At 46.4% G+C, this 21,615-nt stretch overlaps 1 long non-coding RNA gene across 2 annotated transcripts; it reads right to left on the bottom strand.

Moving 5' to 3' along the window:
• Nucleotides 1-729: 729 nt before the first annotated feature.
• Nucleotides 730-1,795, bottom strand: LOC142244350 (uncharacterized). Of its 2 annotated transcripts, XR_012724522.1 has the most exons (4): nucleotides 1,680-1,795; nucleotides 1,542-1,599; nucleotides 1,222-1,313; nucleotides 730-1,116 (listed from the first exon to the last, which is right to left on the bottom strand). It is a non-coding gene; the product is annotated as an uncharacterized LOC142244350 (long non-coding RNA). The 2 variants fall into 2 exon arrangements; XR_012724523.1 differs by lacking the exon at nucleotides 1,222-1,313.
• Between the last annotated feature and the right edge of the window lie 19,820 nt (nucleotides 1,796-21,615).

Here is a 21,615-nt window from a genome sequence, read left to right on the forward strand (position 1 = left end):
GTAACGGCCAAAACCCGGTTCTCCTTGAGCTCGCGGTGACTCTTCACTTATCCCAGAAGGCACTGGGAATATGCAAATTATCCTCGCAAGACTCCTTCCCTGGCTTTCAGAAGTCTTCCTTCCGGCTGTAACGGCCAAAACCCGGTTCTCCTTGAGCTCGCGGTGACTCTTCACTTATCCCAGAAGGCACTGGGAATATGCAAATTATCCTCACAAGACTCCTTCCCTGGCTTTCAGAAGTCTTCCTTCCGGCTGTAACGGCCAAAACCTGGTTCTCCTTGAGCTCGCGGTGACTCTTCACTTATCCCAGAAGGCACTGGGAATATGCAAATTATCCTCGCAAGACTCCTTCCCTGGCTTTCAGAAGTCTTCCTTCCGGCTGTAACGGCCAAAACCCGGTTCTCCTTGAGCTCGCGGTGACTCTTCACTTATCCCAGAAGGCACTGGGAATATGCAAATTATCCTCGCAAGACTCCTTCCACTCACTTTATTACAAATACCAAGGATATTGTCCTCCCGGAGGGCACCTTTATTGTCACTTGTGATGTGGAATCCCTTTACTCAAACATCTCACATCAGGACTGTCTCCAAGCAGTTAAATACAGAAAAGTCCGGCTGCAACTGCTACAGATAGGTGCTATCGGGTAATAAATTAGTAACAAGTAATGGGGAACCCGAGCACTCAATAAGAGAGGAGAGGAAAATTTGAATGCAAGTGTTTTTATTCACAACCGACAAAAATTGCAAAATGTGAACCCTGACACAAAAGCAACAAACCAACGTTTCGGTTTATCAGACCTTTCTCAAGGTAGTTGCTTATAATAGAGACGCAGAGGTATACGGGTCACAGGGACAGCCGTCAGGGTAGAGGGTGAGTGGAGGGCGTCACATTCAGCATTAAGTGGTATCAGAATGGTGGTGATGTGAGGATTAAACACAGAGGCAGAGGAGGAGAGGAGAAGACGCCTGCTCATAGAGGACCATATAGTGCTGGAACAGCGGTGGCATTTTTTAAGTGTTTTTATTCACAACCGACAAAAATTGCAAAATGTGAACCCTGACACAAAAGCAACAAACCAACGTTTCGGTTTATCAGACCTTTCTCAAGGTAGTTGCCTGTGGAGGTAAAAGTACACCGTGAGTATATATATACACAAGTGTGACAGACAGCAATATATACAAATATACATTTATACACCTATATACAGGATATGTACATACTTATAATAGAGACGCAGAGGTATACGGGTCACAGGGACAGCCGTCAGGGTAGAGGGTGAGTGGAGGGCGTCACATTCAGCATTAAGCGGTATCTGGCAGTTTAGAAATAATATGCATAAGAAGAAGCACCACAATGCAATATGAGGAAGTCAGGACACTGTCCGCTGGATGATACAGATGGCAATAGAATCATGTAATAGGTACATAGGAACATTATATTCCTCATTGAAGAAGGCACAGGTACATCAGTTAAGTACATATATGCATGACCATTTTACATGGAAAGAGATAGTAGTAATCAAGGTAGCAGAACTACATACCAGAATGGTGGTGATGTGAGGATTAAACACAGAGGCAGAGGAGGAGAGGAGAAGACGCCTGGAAGGAAAGTCACAAGCATTAGAGAATGGTAAGCAGAGATAGTGAGAGGTCCACAGGAGGTGGATGCACTGGGTTACCTGCTCATAGAGGACCATATAGTGCTGGAACAGCGGTGGCAGTGGTGATGGCAGCGTGGGTGTACTGGGCTGGGGAGCACCATTATAAGGAGAACGCTGAGTGGAGCGTCACTTCCGGTTTGGACGGGGCGCAATGCATGGTGGGAAAGTGTCCACTGCACATGTGTGTGATGTCAGCAGTGCTGGGCAGGCGTTGGGAGGGGCTGGGCACATGAGCACTGGGTCTGACAGGAACAGAGACATGTCAGTCACGTCGAGGGGTGTGAGCATGACGTCAGTAGTGTGGGATGAACGATAGGCAGGGTCAGGACACTGAGCGCTGAGTATGATAGGATAAGGGATGTGTCCATCATACAAAGAGGTGTGGGCATAATGTAGGGCTGACGTAAGAAGAGACTACAGGCAAAATCCTAAAGTCTGTTAGAGGCATGGATGTGTCAGTAATGTAAGTGTGTAATAAGCATGGTATGAATGTGGCAGCAGTGGTATAGTGTGAGCACATAGAGGGCCTAATATGGATATGGGATTATAAGTGGTGTATGAGTAAGAGATACAGGAGGGGGAACATAGTCACTGAGCAGGAATGTGTGAATGTGAACATGCTAGAGGCTGCGAACGGTATCCACTGGGAGGGCTCAGGATACACTCAGTGTACTGGATGGAGTATAGTTACCTGTCAGGAGGCCCAAATGTGCAGAAGAGTGCTATAGTGGCCCGTGAGTGAAGGAGAAAGGATACTAGGATACCTAGAAGGAGAAAAGGAAGCAAGTACAGGCGTCAGTATCAATACATAGTAAAAAATGATTGATAGGGGAAAAATAAACATACAACTACAGCGTAATCAATCTTATAAAGGTTGCAATTTGGAGAAATGCACGCATAGCACAACCTATGTAATAATGAGTCGTGGAGATAGTCAGAGAACTAGACATGAACCTCATATTCTCGGTTGAGGCCATGGGGTTCCAGGGTTTGGAGGGTATGAATCCAATATGATTCCCTCTCACGTAGTAATTGGATGCGATTACCTCCTCGTCTGGGGGGGCAGACATGTTCAAGCACCTGAAATCTCAGTTGTGAAATTGAATGACCAGTAGTGATGAAATGTGCAGGGATAGGCAGAATAGTCTGTTTGCATCGAATTGTCGATTTGTGCTTGCTGATGCGGTCTCGGATATGCTGGGTGGTCTCCCCAACATACCCGAGACCGCACGGGCACTTGATTAGATACACCACGTAATTGGAGTCACACGTAAAGTATCCCCGAATGGGATATCTCCTGCCAGTACGTGGGTGGGTGAAATGATCCCCTTTGGTAACGTGAGAACATTGTAAGCAATGAAGACAAGGGAATGTCCCCTTCCGGCGGGTGGATAGGAAAATTTGCCGGATAGGTGGTTTGGATGGGCCAATGTCTGCACGTACCAATGAGTCCCTTAAATTGGGGGGACGCTTGAAGCAGAATAGTGGCTTGTTTTGGAATTCGGGAATGGAGGGGTAAGCCTGGTGTAGGAGAGGCCAGTGTTTCAAGATAGCAGTTTTGATAAGTGGAGAAAAGGGATGGAAGGTGTTCACGAAGGGGATTTTTTGAGAGCCTGATGTCTGCGTGATTTGTGCAGCAGGTTTCATGTAGGGGGGATATCCCCTATTGTGAAATTTCAGGTTCATCTCTGTGTGTCGTACATCCCTTACTATGGAATCTGAGACAATTCTGTCAACTCGGCAGTGTTGTGAGTGTGGAAGGGACCTTTTGATATGCTTAGGATGGCAGCTGGTATAAAGTAGGAGACTGTTCCTATCTGTTGGCTTAACATAGAGATCGGTGGACAGAGAGCGATCAGTATTAATAATAACAGTAGTGTCCAGGAAATGGATGGAGCTACTGTCATGGTGGAGAGTGAAAGAAATGTTAGCCATAGCAGAATTGAGGTCTGCGAAAAAGGATTCGAGGGACATTGTGTCATTGGTCCATATGAAAAATATATCATCGATGAACCTTTTCCAAATCATAACCGAGTTATCATATTTGGGGTGGGTGTACACAAAGCGATTCTCAAAGTAGTCCATGAAAATATTAGCGTAGGGGGGCGCGACATTCGAACCCATCGCGGTCCCCCTACGCTGTAAGAAAAATTTGTCCCCAAAGAGGAAAAAGTTTTTTGTGAGGACCTCATCAAGGAGGTCGAGGCAAAAGTTCCTCTTGGGGTCTGAAAAATCAGTGTGACGATGTAGGAAATTGTCCACTGCCACGAGTCCCTCTGTATGATCGATGCTTGTGTATAAGCTCGATACATCTAGTGTTACTAACAGGCTATTATCAGGAATATGAGAAATGGATTTGAGGATGGACAAAAAATGCCCAGTGTCCTTCAGGTGAGACTGGATTTTGGGGATGTGGGGTGACAGTATTTTTTCAAAGTGATAGATAAGGGTGAAAGAATCGAGTCAGTTGATGCGACAATGGGGCGGCCAGGAGGGAATGAGAGATTCTTGTGTATTTTGGGTAGTGTATAGAAGACTGGAGTGATGGGGTGGTTGTTGATGAGAAAATCTGCAAGTTTACTGTCGATGATGGAATTTTGCTGGTAGGTCTTAATTTTGGTACGTATGGCTGACGCAAAAGCAGAGGTAGGGTCTTGTGATAGAAGGCAATATGTATTGGTATCGCTGAGTTGCTCCTTGATTTCACTGATGTAGTACTTCCTATCAAGTACAACTATAGCACCACCCTTGTCTGCTGGTTTAATAATAATGCTTTCATTTTGTTTGACTGAGATGAGAGCCTTGCGTTCATCAGGAGACATGTTGTTTTTTAGATGGAAACTACCTTTTTTAATGTCAGAGATGACCTGTTGTATGTCAATGGAAACTAGATCTATGAAAGTTTCGGCCGGGTGGTATTGGCGTGGCGGTTGGAAAGTACTGGGTATCTTCAGATTAAGTCCAGTTAGGGTAAAAGCAGGTGGACTAGAGGGTATAGTGGCCGCAGAGGTGGTCTGTGGAGCAACAGGTGTCTTGCCCAAGAAGTGTGCTTTAAGGCGGACATTTCTATAAAAACGATTCAATTCCTGTTCGAGAAGGAATGTGTTGAAGGAAGGGGTAGGGCAGGTCTCCAAGCAGTGGGCTTTTTTCTACATCAAAAAGAATATACAGATAGGTTTCATGACTCTTTTTTGATTGACCTTCTACAATTCATCCTCTCACACAACTACTTTACCTTCGATGGGGCTTTCTACCGGCAAACATCTGGCGTGGCAATGGGTGCTCGCTGCGCACCCTCGGTGGCTAACCTTTTTCTTGGGTGGTGGGAAGAAACAATTGTTTATCCATCTGCTCCATTCACCACTCATGTCCTTGGTTGGTTCAGGTTCATTGATGACGTGATGTTTCTCTGGAATGGGTCAGAAATGGACTGTAGGGACTTCATTACGTCTCTCAATAACAACTCTATGAACATCTTTCTTACCACGTGTATCTCATTGACAGGCGGTACTTTCCTGGATCTATCCCTATCTGTGGTGGACAAACATCTACACACCAACTTATATCATAAACCGACTGCGACTAACAGGCTTCTACAATTTTCCAGCTTCCATCCTCGCCACCTCAAGCTTGGTATACCTGTCGGTCAGTATTTGAGGGCGAGAAGAAATTGTACGGATAATAGCACCTTCCAAATGCAGGCGGAGGATCTTACCGTCCGGTTTACCCAACGGGGCTACCCTAAAAGTTCTCTGTCTAGAGCCCTGAAATGAGCAAGTTCACATACGCAAGAATCTCTTCTTACCCAAAAGATACGACCTGAGGATTGCCAACTCCGGCTAACTACTAATTTTCACAACCAGTGGGACAGATTCGGTAAGATCATATTAGACATTGGAAGGTTCTAAAAATTGACCCGAGAATTTCCGATTTGATTGGTGAAAGACCTCTCATAACAGCTAAAAGAGCGCCCAGTCTTAGTGACAAATTGGTCAGTAGCCACTATGTTAGACCTACTCATCGTTTGGGGCATGGTTTCATCTGTGCTGGCTCTTACCCTTGTGTGGACTGCAATGTATGCCCCTATATGCGGCCTATACGGGATACTTTTGTGCACCCCACTGCTGGTAGCCAGCACAGGTTGAAATGGTTTATTAACTGTAAAACCACCTGCGTAATTTATTTGATCATTTGTCCTTGCAATAGGCTTTACGTGGGGGAAACAACTCAAGAACTTAGGAAAGAATCCAGAAGCATGTCTCCACCATCAACCTGGCGGCTGGCGATCTTCGGAAAGGTAAGAAACTCACTTCAGTGGCTTCTCATTTTTTATTGTATCATGGGGGTAGCCCAAGGGGATTACGGATAGTGGGACTGGAACGTCTCAAGCCCAACATTAGGGGCGGTGATTTAACTAAACGGCTCCTACAATTGGAATAGCGCTGGATTTGGTGTCTCAATACGGTCTCCCCGGCGGGCCTTAATGAAGAGTTACTTTTTACTGGTTTCCGGGGTTGAACCCTGTTTATAGATCTGCCTTTTCACTATTTTTATGTTTCATCGGTATATTGCTTTTTTAGTGTCTAGGAACATGAATTCAGCTGTCTTCAGATCTCCAATGACCCTGCAACAGGCTGTTGCTCCTCTGTCGCTCCATCACTCTGCTATGAATACTTGAACAGTTGGCTACCTACACAGACTGCTTCATCTTAGTTACACCTATTGGACTTGAACTTTTTTACAATTCCCCCACTATTTGGAGATATACTTTGTAATTTGTGATGTAGAATTCTGTAAGAACTGTAGGTTTCTCTTTGTCCCTATGATGACATCTGTCCCAATGATCAAAAATTTCTAACTAATCATTAATTCTACATATATGTGCCAATTGTTAGATCTATTTTCTCCCATGTCCTCATAAAACATAGACTTCTGAAGTGCTATATGAGTTTACAATCGTTTTGTCTGGCCTCCCTCTCTCAGCCCCTATTAATTCTTGCCGCTTTTTGATATTTTCATAAATTTTGTCTGAGAAATGCCTTATATGTGCTCATATTTGTCCTATATGACCCGTTTATAGATGCATATTATCTCTATGTTGTTTTCCCTCTGCTAAATATTTTGCTCAGTAATGCATGCTTATTCCTATCTTATTGATAATGCTGTACTGTTAATCACAGTTTTATTCTCTTTGCAAAATGTTGTTGCTTAGTAACATACTTCTTGCTGATAATGTTTACCCGCTTTTAATGCTATAGGGTCACTTTAGGGCATTAGCGCTAGCACATATTTATTCTAACGCATGCGCTGTGAGCTCCACGGGCGCCTGCGCAGTATTACATTTCCCCTTTGCATAGCGTGTTCTCGCGCATGCACAGTTGCTACTTTTCATCACAACGGGGGTAAACTTTTGCCCTTGCACGCTGATATACTTCCGGTTGTCGGCCACTTCTGGACGCTCGGTGTTTCAGCTGGACACACAGCCTGATTTGAACACAAACACCGATATTTGATTTTCTTATTATCTTTCTGCATTTAATATGTGTGCTTTTTTCCTCATGTTTCATTACCTTCCCCTGATGAAGCTCTTGTTATAGAGCGACACGCGTAGGGTCGGTGCTCAATTTTCTGTCACCTTACTATGGCTTAATTTTGCCTTTATTTGTAAGTCTTCCCTTCTGGACCCCCTTCTTGGTGGCTTATTACTCTCTCTGCATGTTTTAGGGTGTTTGCCCTCCTTAGGAATTTTACCTAGGTTGTCTTAGGCTTCACTATTTATAATTGTGTCTAACCTTTTGTATCATCATGCATGCATGTATATGCCCCTTGCATTAGCACTTTATTGTTGGGTCCAGGGGACAGGTATCTGAGTGTTTTTTAAGTGTTTTTAATGGTGTTGTTGCACTTTCATGTACTTAATAAATATTTGTGTTATTTTTTTAAATCTACTTAGTGAGTTGAGTGCTTTATGCCTACTCTTTTTCTTCCTTTACACTTTGTTTTATTATGAAAACACATATCTGTTCTAGGTAGGATGACTATAAAGACAATCACACTTGCTGCCTCTGCACTGTCAAATTGTCACATACAGTTTAAATCATAGAGGGACAGCGACACATGTTTGCATTGAATGTTGCTTTTCAAGATTTACATGACTGTGTTGCAGAGCTGTGTGGTTTGCATTCACACTGTTATCATCTGCCTTATCTGTGAGGCTTCAGCTAACAAGGGTATTCAGGGTGGGTGATGTGTTTTGTCTATGTTTAGGTAGATAACTGGGAAGCTCTTGTGATGCGCCACTAGTAAGTTGTCTTCGCACACACACACACACACACACACAAACACACACAAACACACAATTACTGCTGCTACGCAGAGGGCTTAGCAAGCAGTAGGCAACTGAATAGATTGTTCTATTATTTCAATTTAATGCATGGTTCTTATTGTTTGTTTTGGGAAAGTGAAAGAATCATTTATGAACCCAAAAGCAAACAGTGCTTTTCATGTTGCATGGTTTTGCTGCATACTGTGGATCCCACCAAATACAAGACTTAAAATGAAGCATAAGTCGCAAAGGGAATTTCACTGTGCTACAATGCGGCCTAGCGGGGCTGTGCAACCACCGCCTGCACCATCAAGTGCATCTGCGTGCTCTTCATCTTCTGTGACTGTGGGGACAGCAGTCACACATGCTTTTACACGATGAACTTCCACCCCTTTACCCGTAAGCGGGAGTGTGATTGGCAGGTCATCACTTGTTTTGGAAGTGGAAACAGATGGTATTGTTGAGCTGTCAGACATCGAGAGAAAAACCATTGGATGAAGGCAACATTATATTGATGCCTGCACCTTCGTTACAGATTGGCTGGACTACCTGCAGTCAATAATTGCGTTCCAGAAATGGAAAGGAGTGTAGAATGCACATATGTTGTACCTTGCTTGGCAGCAAAGGAACACTAACTTAGTATTCCAGACAATTTTAGGATGGCAGAAAAAGTGTCAGTTCTTTGGGCAAATTAAATAGCGTGGCAAAAGTGGGCAGGTGGGTACAGTGGCCGTGTTCTGTGTGTACCAGGACAGTAAAGAAAGCCTCACTTTCTATCCCTCCTAATGATGAAATGCAGCAAGGAATTCCCTGAGATTGCTATAAAAATAGCATTGCAAAATGTGCATGAGGGTGTCATGTAGAGGTGCTAGAAATACCTTGGCACCAGTGGGGTACAAATGGAGTACAACAGCCACTTTTTGTATGCCACTAGCTGGCAGCATTTTTTGCTATTATTATAGCTTATTAAAAACAGAGCAGGAGTGTGTAATGCAGAGGTGTTAGAAAAAGCTTGGCACCATTGGGGCAGAAATGGAGTACAACAGACACTTTTGTATGCCACTAACTGGCAGCATTTTTTGCTATTATTATAGCTTATTAAAAAAAGAGCAGGAGGGTGTCATGCAGAGGTGCTAGAAATAGCTTGGCACCATTGGGGCACAAATGGAGTACAACAGCCACTTTTTGTATGCCACTAACTGGCAACATTTTTTGCTATTATTATAGCTTATTAACAACAGAGCAGGAGGGTGTAATGCAGAGGTGCTAGAAATAGCTTGGCACCATTCGGGCACAAATGGAGTACAACAGCCACTTTTGTATGCCACTAACTGGCAGCATTTTTTGCTATTATTATAGCTTATTAAAAACAGAGCAGGAGGGTGTCATGCAGAGGTGCTAGAAATAGCTTGGCACCATTGGGGCACAAATGGAGTACAACAGCCACTTTTTCTATGCCACTAACTGGCAGCATTTTTTGCTATTATTATAGCTTATTAACAACAGAGCAGGAGGGTGTAATGCAGAGGTGCTAGAAATAGCTTGGCACCAGTGGGACACTAATGGAGTACAACAGCCACTTCTTGTATGCCACTAAATGGCAGCATTTTTTGCTATTATTATAGCTTATTAAAAACAGAGCAGGAGGGTGTAATGCAGAGGTGCTAGAAATAGCTTGGCACCATTGGGGCACAAATGGAGTACAACAGCCACTTTTTGTATGCCACTAACTGGCATCATTTTTTGCTATTATTATAGCTTATTAACAACAGAGCAGGAGGGTGTAATGCAGAGGTGCTAGAAATAGCTTGGCACCATTGGGGCACAAATGGAGAACAACAGCCACTTTTTGTATGCCACTAACTAGCAGCATTTTTTGCTATTATTATAGCTTATTAAAAACAGAGCAGGAGGGTGTCATGCAGAGGTGCTAGAAATAGCTTGGCACCAGTGGGGCACAAATGGAGTACAACAGACACTTTTTGGATGCCACTAACTGGCAGCATTTTTTGCTATTATTATAGCTTATTAAAAACAGAGCAGGAGGGTGTCATGCAGAGGTGCTAGAAATTGCTTGGCACGATTGGGGCACAAATGGAGTACAACAGCCACTTTTTGTATGCCACTAAGTTGCAGCATTTTTGGCTATTATTATAGCTTATTAAAAACAGAGCAGGAGGGTGTAATGGAGAGGTGCTAGAAATAGCTTGGCACCATTGGGGCACAAAAGGAGTACAACAGCCACTTTTTGGATGCCACTAAGTTTACTCAGTGTTTGCTAGTATAATGGCTTAATAACAATGAGTTTGAGTGTGCAATGCAGTGGTGCTGCAAATAGCTTTGCACCAGTGGGACACTAATGGAAGTCCAACAGCCACTTTTAGGATGCCACTAAGTCTACTCAGTGTTTGCTAGTATAATAGCTTAGTAAAAATGAGTTTGAGTGTGCAATGCAGAGGTGCTGCAAATATCTTTGCACCAGTGGGACAATAATGAAGTCCAACAGCCACTTTTAGGATGCCACTAAGTTTCCTCAGTGTTTGCTAGTATAATAGCTTAGTAAAGATGAGTTTGAGTGTGCAATGCAGTGGTGCTGCCAAATAGCTTTGCACCAGTGGGACAATAATGAAGTCCAACAGCCACTTTTAGGATGCCACTAAGTTTCCCCAGTGTTTGCTAGTATAATGGCTTATTAATAATGAGCTTGAGTGTGCAAAGGGCAGGAGGGTACAGTGGCAGGGTTGTGGGTCTGGGTAGAGGAAAGGAAGCCTCACTTTCTATCCCTCCTAATGGGGAAATGCAGCGAGGAAGTCCCTGTGCTTAGCTACACAGACGCTATTATCTTCTGTAGCTGTTAAAATCTGTTTCCACGGACCTGACTGTCACCTATGGCTCTGAGCCTGCTGTAATTACCCCTTACAAGGGCTAAAAGAAACTTCTATCCCTATTCTGTATAGCGCTGTGTGTAGAGCGTACACAGCAGTATCGGAGACAGGAGCTACGCCAGCGGTGACTGACACCCAGACGCAGAAGGCAGATAATGGCGTCCTGACGGGCAGATACCCGTTTTTATAATGCAGGGACATGTGACATGGACATCCTATCACACATGCCATTGCTTCTCTGGCTTAAAGTCCACTTAGCTGTGTGTGTGTCTGGGATTGGCTGACATGCTGGCCCGCCCCACTTCACGTGCGCGCTTAGGGAAGGAAGACAAGGAAAAAAAAATAAATGGCGATCATTATCAATGGACAATGGCAACTTTCCCAGCAGCAGTGATCTGAATGCGCAGTCCATGCACACTATACGTTGAAATTTCATAATAGTGTGAGTCACAGAGTGACTTACAGTATTACAACAGAAAACCAGCTAGTAATTAGCTTAGCTTTTTGTTGCTAGAACCGTTCTCGAATGTAACTAGAACTATCGAGCTTTAGCAAAATGCTCGAGTTCTAGTTCGATCTAGAACAGCCCCCAAAATCACACGAACCACGAACTGGAGAACCACGAACCGCGCTCAACTCTAGCGTTGACACTTTCAGGGGCATTCTAAAATTGTCAGGGATACTACCTTAGGGTTTCTTTGCTGTCAAGCAAGGTACACCACATGTGCATTCTACACTCCTCTCCATTTTTGCTACGCAATTTTAATTTCCAAAAGTGCTGACACTTTCAGGGGCATACTAAAATTGTCTGGGATACTACCTTAGGGTTTCCTAGCTGTCAAGCAAGGTACACCACATGTGCATTCTACACTACTCTCCATTTTTGCTACGCAATTTTAATTTCCAAAGGTGCTGACGCTTTCAGTGGCAAACTAAAATTGTCTGGGATACTACCTTAGTGTTCCTTTGCGGTCAAGCAAGGCAAACCACATGTGCATTCTACACTACTCTCCATTTTTGCTACACAATTTTAATTTCCAAAAGTGCTGACACTTTCTGGGGCATTCTTAAATTGTCTGGGATACTACCTTAGTGTTTCTTTGCTCTCAAGCAAGGTACACCACATGTGCATTCTACACTCCTCTCCATTTTTGCTACGCAATTTTAATTTCCAAAAGTGCTAACACTTTCAGTGGCATACTAAAATTTTCTGGGATACTACCTTAGGGCTTCTTTGCTGTCAAGCAAGGTACACCACATTTGCATTCTACACTCCTCTCCATTTTTGCTACGCAATTTTAGTTTTCAAAAGTGTTGACACTTTCAGGGGCATACTAAAATTGTCTGGGATACTACCTTAGGGTTTCTTTGCTGTCAAGCAATGTACACCCCATGTGCATTCTACACTTCTCTCCATTTTTGCTACACAATTTTAATTTCTAAAAGTGCTGATATTTGCAGGGGCATTCTAAAATTGTCTGGGATACTAACTTAGTGTTCCTTTGCTGACCAGCTAGCTACACCACATGTGAATTCTACACACCTGTCCTTTTTTGCTAAGCAATTTTAATTGCAAACAGTCCTGACACTTTTAGGAGCATACTAAAATGTCTGGGATACTAACTTAGTATTCCTTTTCTGACCAGCTAGCTACACCACCTGTGCATTCTACACACCTGTCCATTTTTGTTACGCAATTTTAATTGCAAACAGTGCTGACACTTTTAGGGGTCTACTAAAATTGTCTAGGATACTAACTTAGTGTTCCTTTGCTGACCAGCTAGCTACAGCACCTGTGCATTCTACACACCTGTTCATTTTTGCTACGCAATTTTATTTGCAAACAGTGCTGATACTTTTAGGGGCATACTAAAATTGTCTGGGATACTAACTTAGTGTTCCTTTGCTGACCAGCTAGCTACAGCACATGTGCATTCTACACACCTGTCCATTTTTGCTATGCAATTTTAATTTCAAACAGTGCTGACAATTTTAGGGGCATACTAAAATTGTCTGGGATAGTCAGTGTTGGTTCTTCAGCTGTCAATAAAAGCTAGACCATCTCTGGAATCTACACCACCTCTCTATTTTTGCTATGACATTTTAAGTGTCCATTTTGGTCACAAACAAAATGAGTGGCAAAAGGACAGATGCTAGTGGAAAGGGGAACAGGCGTGTTGGAAAGGCCATCTTCCAGCAAAAGTAAGATGTCTACTATTTTCCGTGGACATTCCGATGTGATCCCTTTTAAACGGAACTGAACAACTCTAACAAATGTAGATGATGCACAAAAAAAGAACATGCTTGAATGGATCTCATTTGTTCCAACATGTGGCCTCTCCTCCACCTTCACTTCAACATCCAAAAAACTCCAGTCCTCTGAGTTGTCACCCCAATCGCACTTGATTTCTACCAGCTGTCCAGTCTCCACCCGCCCTGCAGAGTATGGTGTAAAAGAGATTAGTGAGTCTGCAGAGCTGTTCAGTCACACTATAGCCTGGGAATCAGAGGTCTGCTCTAAAGCTACAGTGAGTACAGACCAGGAAATAATCTGCAGTGATGCCCAGAAGCTTTGTGAGTCAGATTCAGGCCCTGATGACCAAGTTTCTGAGCATAATGTTGACCCTCATTCCCAAACTGTAACACCTCTTGGTGGAGACAATGATGACAATGAGACTCAGATACCTGATTGGAATGACAACTTAACTATTCAGTCAGGGCAGGAAGAGGTTAGGTCTGAGGGCGAGGGGAGTGCAAACATGCAGGTTGATAATGAGGTTGTAGCTCCCACTTACTGTCAACCCACAGTCAGGCCCTTGAGGAGGTCAGCAGAGGCGGTGGAGGAGGATGCGACTGACGACAAGGTTACCTTGCGCCTTCCTGGACAGAGTCGGAGTACTGGAGCACGTCAACAACTGTATCCTCAGCCACAACTCTGCTTCTGAGCAAGTCGTGGTCGCCCTGCAGGTCACATGGGCTCTAATACTTGCCTAGCCTGGTCCTTTTTTGACATCGCAAAGGATCTCCCAACTCATGTCATCTGTAAGATTTGTCGCCAGAATGTAAGAAGAGGCCAAAAACTCACTAGTTTGACTATTTCGTCCATGAACCGTCACATGAAGAACAAGCATAAATCTCAGTGGGAAGCTCACTGTCCTACAATGCGGCCTAGCGGAGCCGGCCAACCACCGTCTGCCCCTTCAAGTGCATCCGCGAGCTCTTCATTCTCTATGACTGTGGGGACAGCTGTCACACATGCTTTGCGATAGAGACCATCCACCTCTTTAACTGCAACTGACAGTTTGATTGGCAGGTCGTCAGTTGTTTTGGAAGGGGAAACAGGTGCTGGTGTAGAGCTCTCTCACACATCGAGAGCACCAACTTTGGATGAAGGCAACATCATGTCTTCGCCTGCACTTTCCTCACAGACCAGCAGTTTTCCAGGGACACCCTACTAACGCTGTCTCCGCACAGCAGCCAGATCTCGGTCCCTCAGATGTGGACAAGTAAAAGACCATTTCCTCCTAGCCATGACAAAGCTAAGAGATTGACTTTCAGCCTCTAAAAGCTGTTGGCTACAGAAATGCTGGCTTCCGCCTTTTGGACAGAGGATTTTTGAGACCTTATGTCCTTCGCTGTGCCCCAGTACCAGATGCCCAGTTGCCACTACTTCTCCAAGAAAGGCGTGCCTACGCTACACCAGCATGTCACACACAACATCACCGCTTCCTTGAGAAACTCTGTGTGGGACAGGGTGCTTTTCACCACCAATACTTGGACCAGTAAGCATGGATAGGGGCATTACATGTCGCTGACTGGGCACTGGGTAACCATGGTGAGAGATGGAGAAGGGTCTGCTGTACAAGTCTTGCCGTCCCCACTAGTTGTGCATCAATCCTCTGTATGTCGAAGTTTCTCCACTGCTTCTGCCTCCTCAACCTCGTCTGGGTCCTCCACCTCCGCCCCAAGCCTGCCTGGTCAGGCCACCCGCATTGCAACTATGCACAAGGAATCCTGCATACCTCCTTACTATGCTGGCAGCAGAGCTCAATGGCATCAGGCGGTCTTTACGTTGAAATGTCTGGAAAATAAGAGTCACACAGCTGAGGAGTTGTGGTCAGCTCTGGAGACCGAGTTTAGTAAATGGTTGTCTCCACTCAACCTGCAGCCAGGGAAGGCCGTGTGCGACAATGCTGCAATCCTGGGTGCAGCCCTTCGCCGGGGCAAGGTGACATACGTGCCTTGAATGGCTCACGTGTTGAACCTTGTTGTCCAGCAATTTTTAACCCACTATCCCGGCCTAGATGGGCTTCTGCACAGGGCACGGTCACTCTCTGCTCACTTCCGCCTTTCAACCGGCGCAGCTGACCGACTTGCATTGCTCCAGAAGTCTTTTGGCCTGCCGGTTCACCGCCTGAAATGCGATGTGTCGACATGCTTGAATTTGACTCTCCACATGTTGCAGCCACTCTGGCAGCACCGCCGAGCCCTGGTGCAATACGTTATGACGTATAGCCTGGGCCAACGAGATGCAGAGGTGGGCAGATCACGCTGCTGGAGTGGTCTCAGATCAAGGACCTATGCACCCTTCTGCACAGTTTCGACATGGTGATGAATATGTTTAGCGCTGACAATGCCATTATCAGCATGACAATTCCAGTCATCTAAACACTATTCGGAGTCAGGTGGTGGCACAAGAGGAAGGGGAGGAAGTACAGGAGGATTCATATGTGGAAGGGATACCAAGATCTACAAGGTCCAGACATTCGGCATCACCAAGGCGGCAGGCATGGGACGGTGGGGGAGAGGGATTAACAAGGGCACATGGTAGCAGCCAAACTGTTGAGGAAGGTGTAGGAGCCCGGGAAGAAATGGAGGACGTACTGTCGATGGGCTTGGAAGACTCAGCAGATGAGGGAGACCTTGGTCAAATTTCGGTTGTTCAAGGTTGGGGGAGATGTCAGAGGAAGGAAGCACGGTTATCACCTCGGCACCACAAACACAGAAAGCACTTGGTCCGCATGGATGCGCAAGACACATGAGCGCCTTCTTGCTGCACTACCTACAACATGACCCTCGGATTGTCCGAATTAGAAGTAATGCTGACTACTGGGATGCCACACTCTTAGATCCCCGGTACAAGTCCAAATTTGGCGAAACAATTCCAGCCATAGAAAGGGACGCACGTATGCAGGAGTATCAGCAGAAGCTGTTACACAATCTTAGCTCGGCTTTGCCACCAAACACCAGTGGTGCACAGAGTGACTCTCCCAACTGTAACTTGCCAAGCATAGGACTGTCGAGTAGAGATGAGCGAACCGGTCGCGGTTCGGCTCGAGGTTGGTTCGCCGAACGGACCTCCCGTTCGAGTTCGGTTCGTCGAACGTTCGACGAACCGAACTCGAACTGCATAGGAAACAATGGCAGGCAATCACAAACACAGAAAAACACCTAGAAAACACCCTCAAAGGTGTCCAAAAGGTCACAAACAACTCACAACACATGGGAAAGTGACAAGGACATATACTCATGCGAAAACAAAACAGCTGGACAAGGAAAAAGAGGAGGACACACAGATATATGAGTATATGCAAGGAAACATCGATTCCATTAATGTGCAACTTGAGCCCTGCTCATTCTTGGCTTCCAATCTTGATAAATTGCCTGAGCTCGCCACGTACGTCTTGGGGATCTTGTCGTGTCCTGCAGCCAGCGTTCTCTCGGAACCTGTCTTCAGTGCTGCTGTGGGTCTGCTGGCAGATAAGCACACGTGTCTGTCCACTGACAATGTGGACATGGCTCTCAGAGGACTTTTCTTCCCCTGGGTCAGCCAGGGGACGGGAAAGGCACGCGTATTTTTGAGAGTGCTTCATGCAAAGCATCTTTTTCTTTTTCAAAAGGGGGCTCAACCGATGCCAGTCAAGTGGGGTGTGTGTGGCCCAGTGAGTGGCAACGAGGGAGACTGTGGTTGTAGTCCCCTCGCTGTGTCTCTAAAAGAACCAAGATGAACAAGTCATGGCTCTCAGAGGACTTTTCTTCCCCTGGGTCAGCCAGGGGACGGGAAAGGCACGCGTATTTTTGAGAGTGCTTCATGCAAAGCATCTTTTTCTTTTTCAAAAGGGGGCTCAACCGATGCCAGTCAAGTGGGGTGTGTGTGGCCCAGTTAGTGGCAACGAAGGAGACTGTGGTTGGAGTCCCCTCGCTGTGTTTCTAAAAGACCCAAAATGAACAAATCATGGCTCTCAGAGGACTTTTCTTCCCCTGGGTCAGCCAGGGGACGGGAAAGGCACGCGTATTTTTGAGAGTGCTTCATGCAAAGCATCTTTTTCTTTTTCAAAAGGGAGCTCAACCGATGCCAGTCAAGTGGGGTGTGTGTGGCCCAGTGAGTGGCAACCAGGGAGACTGTGGTTGGAGTCCCCTCGCTGTGTCTCTAAAAGAACCAAGATGAACAAGTCATGGCTCTCAGAGGACTTTTCTTCCCCTGGGTCAGCCAGGGGACGGGAAAGGCACGCGTATTTTTGAGAGTGCTTCATGCAAAGCATCTTTTTCTTTTTCAAAAGGGAGCTCAACCGATGCCAGTCAAGTGTGGTGTGTGTGGCCCAGTGAGTGGCAACCAGGGAGACTGTGGTTGGAGTCCCCTCGCTGTGTCTCTAAAAGAACCAAGATGAACAAGTCATGGCTCTCAGAGGACTTTTCTTCCCCTGGGTCAGCCAGGGGACGGGAAAGGCACGCGTATTTTTGAGAGTGCTTCATGCAAAGCATCTTTTTCTTTTTCAAAAGGGGGCTCAACCGATGCCAGTCAAGTGGGGTGTGTGTGGCCCAGTTAGTGGCAACGAAGGAGACTGTGGTTGGAGTCCCTTCGCTGTGTTTCTAAAAGACCCAAAATGAACAAATCATGGCTCTCAGAGGACTTTTCTTCCCCTGGGTCAGCCAGGGGACGGGAAAGGCACGCGTATTTTTGAGAGTGCTTCATGCAAAGCATCTTTTTCTTTTTCAAAAGGGAGCTCAACCGATGCCAGTCAAGTGGGGTGTGTGTGGCCCAGTGAGTGGCAACCAGGGAGACTGTGGTTGGAGTCCCCTCGCTGTGTCTCTAAAAGAACCAAGATGAACAAGTCATGGCTCTCAGAGGACTTTTCTTCCCCTGGGTCAGCCAGGGGACGGGAAAGGCACGCGTATTTTTGAGAGTGCTTCATGCAAAGCATCTTTTTCTTTTTCAAAAGGGGGCTCAACCGATGCCAGTCAAGTGGGGTGTGTGTGGCCCAGTTAGTGGCAACGAAGGAGACTGTGGTTGGAGTCCCCTCGCTGTGTTTCTAAAAGACCCAAAATGAACAAATCATGGCTCTCAGAGGACTTTTCTTCCCCTGGGTCAGCCAGGGGACGGGAAAGGCACGCGTATTTTTGAGAGTGCTTCATGCAAAGCATCTTTTTCTTTTTCAAAAGGGGGCTCAACCGATGCCAGTCAAGTGGGGTGTGTGTGGCCCAGTGAGTGGAAACGAGGGAGACTGTGGTTGGAGTCCCCTCGCTGTGTCTCTAAAAGAACCAAGATGAACAAGTCATGGCTCTCAGAGGACTTTTCTTCCCCTGGGTCAGCCAGGGGACGGGAAAGGCACGCGTATTTTTGAGAGTGCTTCATGCAAAGCATCTTTTTCTTTTTCAAAAGGGGGCTCAACCGATGCCAGTCAAGTGGGGTGTGTGTGGCCCAGTTAGTGGCAACGAAGGAGACTGTGGTTGGAGTCCCCTCGCTGTGTTTCTAAAAGACCCAAAATGAACAAATCATGGCTCTCAGAGGACTTTTCTTCCCCTGGGTCAGCCAGGGGACGGGAAAGGCACGCGTATTTTTGAGAGTGCTTCATGCAAAGCATCTTTTTCTTTTTCAAAAGGGAGCTCAACCGATGCCAGTCAAGTGGGGTGTGTGTGGCCCAGTGAGTGGCAACCAGGGAGACTGTGGTTGGAGTCCCCTCGCTGTGTCTCTAAAAGAACCAAGATGAACAAGTCATGGCTCTCAGAGGACTTTTCTTCCCCTGGGTCAGCCAGGGGACGGGAAAGGCACGCGTATTTTTGAGAGTGCTTCATGCAAAGCATCTTTTTCTTTTTCAAAAGGGAGCTCAACCGATGCCAGTCAAATGGGGTGTGTGTGGCCCAGTGAGTGGCAACGAGGGAGACTGTGGTTGGAGTCCCCTCGCTGTGTCTCTAAAAGAACCAAGATGAACAAGTCATGGCTCTCAGAGGACTTTTCTTCCCCTGGGTCAGCCAGGGGACGGGAAAGGCACGCGTATTTTTGAGAGTGCTTCATGCAAAGCATCTTTTTCTTTTTCAAAAGGGGGCTCAACCGATGCCAGTCAAGTGGGGTGTGTGTGGCCCAGTTAGTGGCAACGAAGGAGACTGTGGTTGGAGTCCCCTCGCTGTGTTTCTAAAAGACCCAAAATGAACAAATCATGGCTCTCAGAGGACTTTTCTTCCCCTGGGTCAGCCAGGGGACGGGAAAGGCACGCGTATTTTTGAGAGTGCTTCATGCAAAGCATCTTTTTCTTTTTCAAAAGGGAGCTCAACCGATGCCAGTCAAGTGGGGTGTGTGTGGCCCAGTGAGTGGCAACCAGGGAGACTGTGGTTGGAGTCCCCTCGCTGTGTCTCTAAAAGAACCAAGATGAACAAGTCATGGCTCTCAGAGGACTTTTCTTCCCCTGGGTCAGCCAGGGGACGGGAAAGGCACGCGTATTTTTGAGAGTGCTTCATGCAAAGCATCTTTTTCTTTTTCAAAAGGGAGCTCAACCGATGCCAGTCAAGTGGGGTGTGTGTGACCCAGTGAGTGGCAACCAGGGAGACTGTGGTTGGAGTCCCCTCGCTGTGTCTCTAAAAGAACCAAGATGAACAAGTCATGGCTCTCAGAGGACCTTTTCTTCCCCTGGGTCAGCCAGGGGACGGGAAAGGCACGCGTATTTTTGAGAGTGCTTCATGCAAAGCATCTTTTTCTTTTTCAAAAGGGAGCTCAACCGATGCCAGTCAAGTGGGGTGTGTGTGGCCCAGTGAGTGGCAACCAGGGAGACTGTGGTTGGAGTCCCCTCGCTGTGTCTCTAAAAGAACCAAGATGAACAAGTCATGGCTCTCAGAGGACTTTTCTTCCCCTGGGTCAGCCAGGGGACGGGAAAGGCACGCGTATTTTTGAGAGTGCTTCATGCAAAGCATCTTTTTCTTTTTCAAAAGGGGGCTCAACTGATGCCAGTCAAGTGGGGTGTGTGTGGCCCAGTTAGTGGCAACGAAGGAGACTGTGGTTGGAGTCCCCTCGCTGTGTTTCTAAAAGACCCAAAATGAACAAATCATGGCTCTCAGAGGACTTTTCTTCCCCTGGGTCAGCCAGGGGACTGGAAAGGCACGCGTATTTTTGAGAGTGCTTCATGCAAAGCATCTTTTTCTTTTTCAAAAGGGAGCTCAACCGATGCCAGTCAAGTGGGGTGTGTGTGGCCCAGTGAGTGGCAACCAGGGAGACTGTGGTTGGAGTCCCCTCGCTGTGTCTCTAAAAGAACCAAGATGAACAAGTCATGGCTCTCAGAGGACTTTTCTTCCCCTGGGTCAGCCAGGGGACGGGAAAGGCACGCGTATTTTTGAGAGTGCTTCATGCAAAGCATCTTTTTCTTTTTCAAAAGGGAGCTCAACCGATGCCAGTCAAGTGGGGTGTGTGTGGCCCAGTGAGTGGCAACCAGGGAGACTGTGGTTGGAGTCCCCTCGCTGTGTCTCTAAAAGAACCAAGATGAACAAGTCATGGCTCTCAGAGGACTTTTCTTCCCCTGGGTCAGCCAGGGGACGGGAAAGGCACGCGTATTTTTGAGAGTGCTTCAAGCAAAGCATCTTTTTCTTTTTCAAAAGGGGGCTCAACCGATGCCAGTCAAGTGGGGTGTGTGTGGCCCAGTGAGTGGCAACCAGGGAGACTGTGGTTGGAGTCCCCTCGCTGTGTCTCTAAAAGAACCAAGATGAACAAGTCATGGCTCTCAGAGGACTTTTCTTCCCCTGGGTCAGCCAGGGGACGGGAAAGGCACGCGTATTTTTGAGAGTGCTTCATGCAAAGCATCTTTTTCTTTTTCAAAAGGGGGCTCAACCGATGCCAGTCAAGTGGGGTGTGTGTGGCCCAGTTAGTGGCAACGAAGGAGACTGTGGTTGGAGTCCCCTCGCTGTGTTTCTAAAAGACCCAAAATGAACAAATCATGGCTCTCAGAGGACTTTTCTTCCCCTGGGTCAGCCAGGGGACGGGAAAGGCACGCGTATTTTTGAGAGTGCTTCATGCAAAGCATCTTTTTCTTTTTCAAAAGGGGGCTCAACCGATGCCAGTCAAGTGGGGTGTGTGTGGCCCAGTGAGTGGAAACGAGGGAGACTGTGGTTGGAGTCCCCTCGCTGTGTCTCTAAAAGAACCAAGATGAACAAGTCATGGCTCTCAGAGGACTTTTCTTCCCCTGGGTCAGCCAGGGGACGGGAAAGGCACGCGTATTTTTGAGAGTGCTTCATGCAAAGCATCTTTTTCTTTTTCAAAAGGGGGCTCAACCGATGCCAGTCAAGTGGGGTGTGTGTGGCCCAGTTAGTGGCAACGAAGGAGACTGTGGTTGGAGTCCCCTCGCTGTGTTTCTAAAAGACCCAAAATGAACAAATCATGGCTCTCAGAGGACTTTTCTTCCCCTGGGTCAGCCAGGGGACGGGAAAGGCACGCGTATTTTTGAGAGTGCTTCATGCAAAGCATCTTTTTCTTTTTCAAAAGGGA

Source organism: Anomaloglossus baeobatrachus, chromosome 6 (genome assembly GCF_048569485.1).
Source record: "Anomaloglossus baeobatrachus isolate aAnoBae1 chromosome 6, aAnoBae1.hap1, whole genome shotgun sequence".
In the NCBI taxonomy this organism is placed as follows: domain Eukaryota; kingdom Metazoa; phylum Chordata; class Amphibia; order Anura; family Aromobatidae; genus Anomaloglossus; species Anomaloglossus baeobatrachus.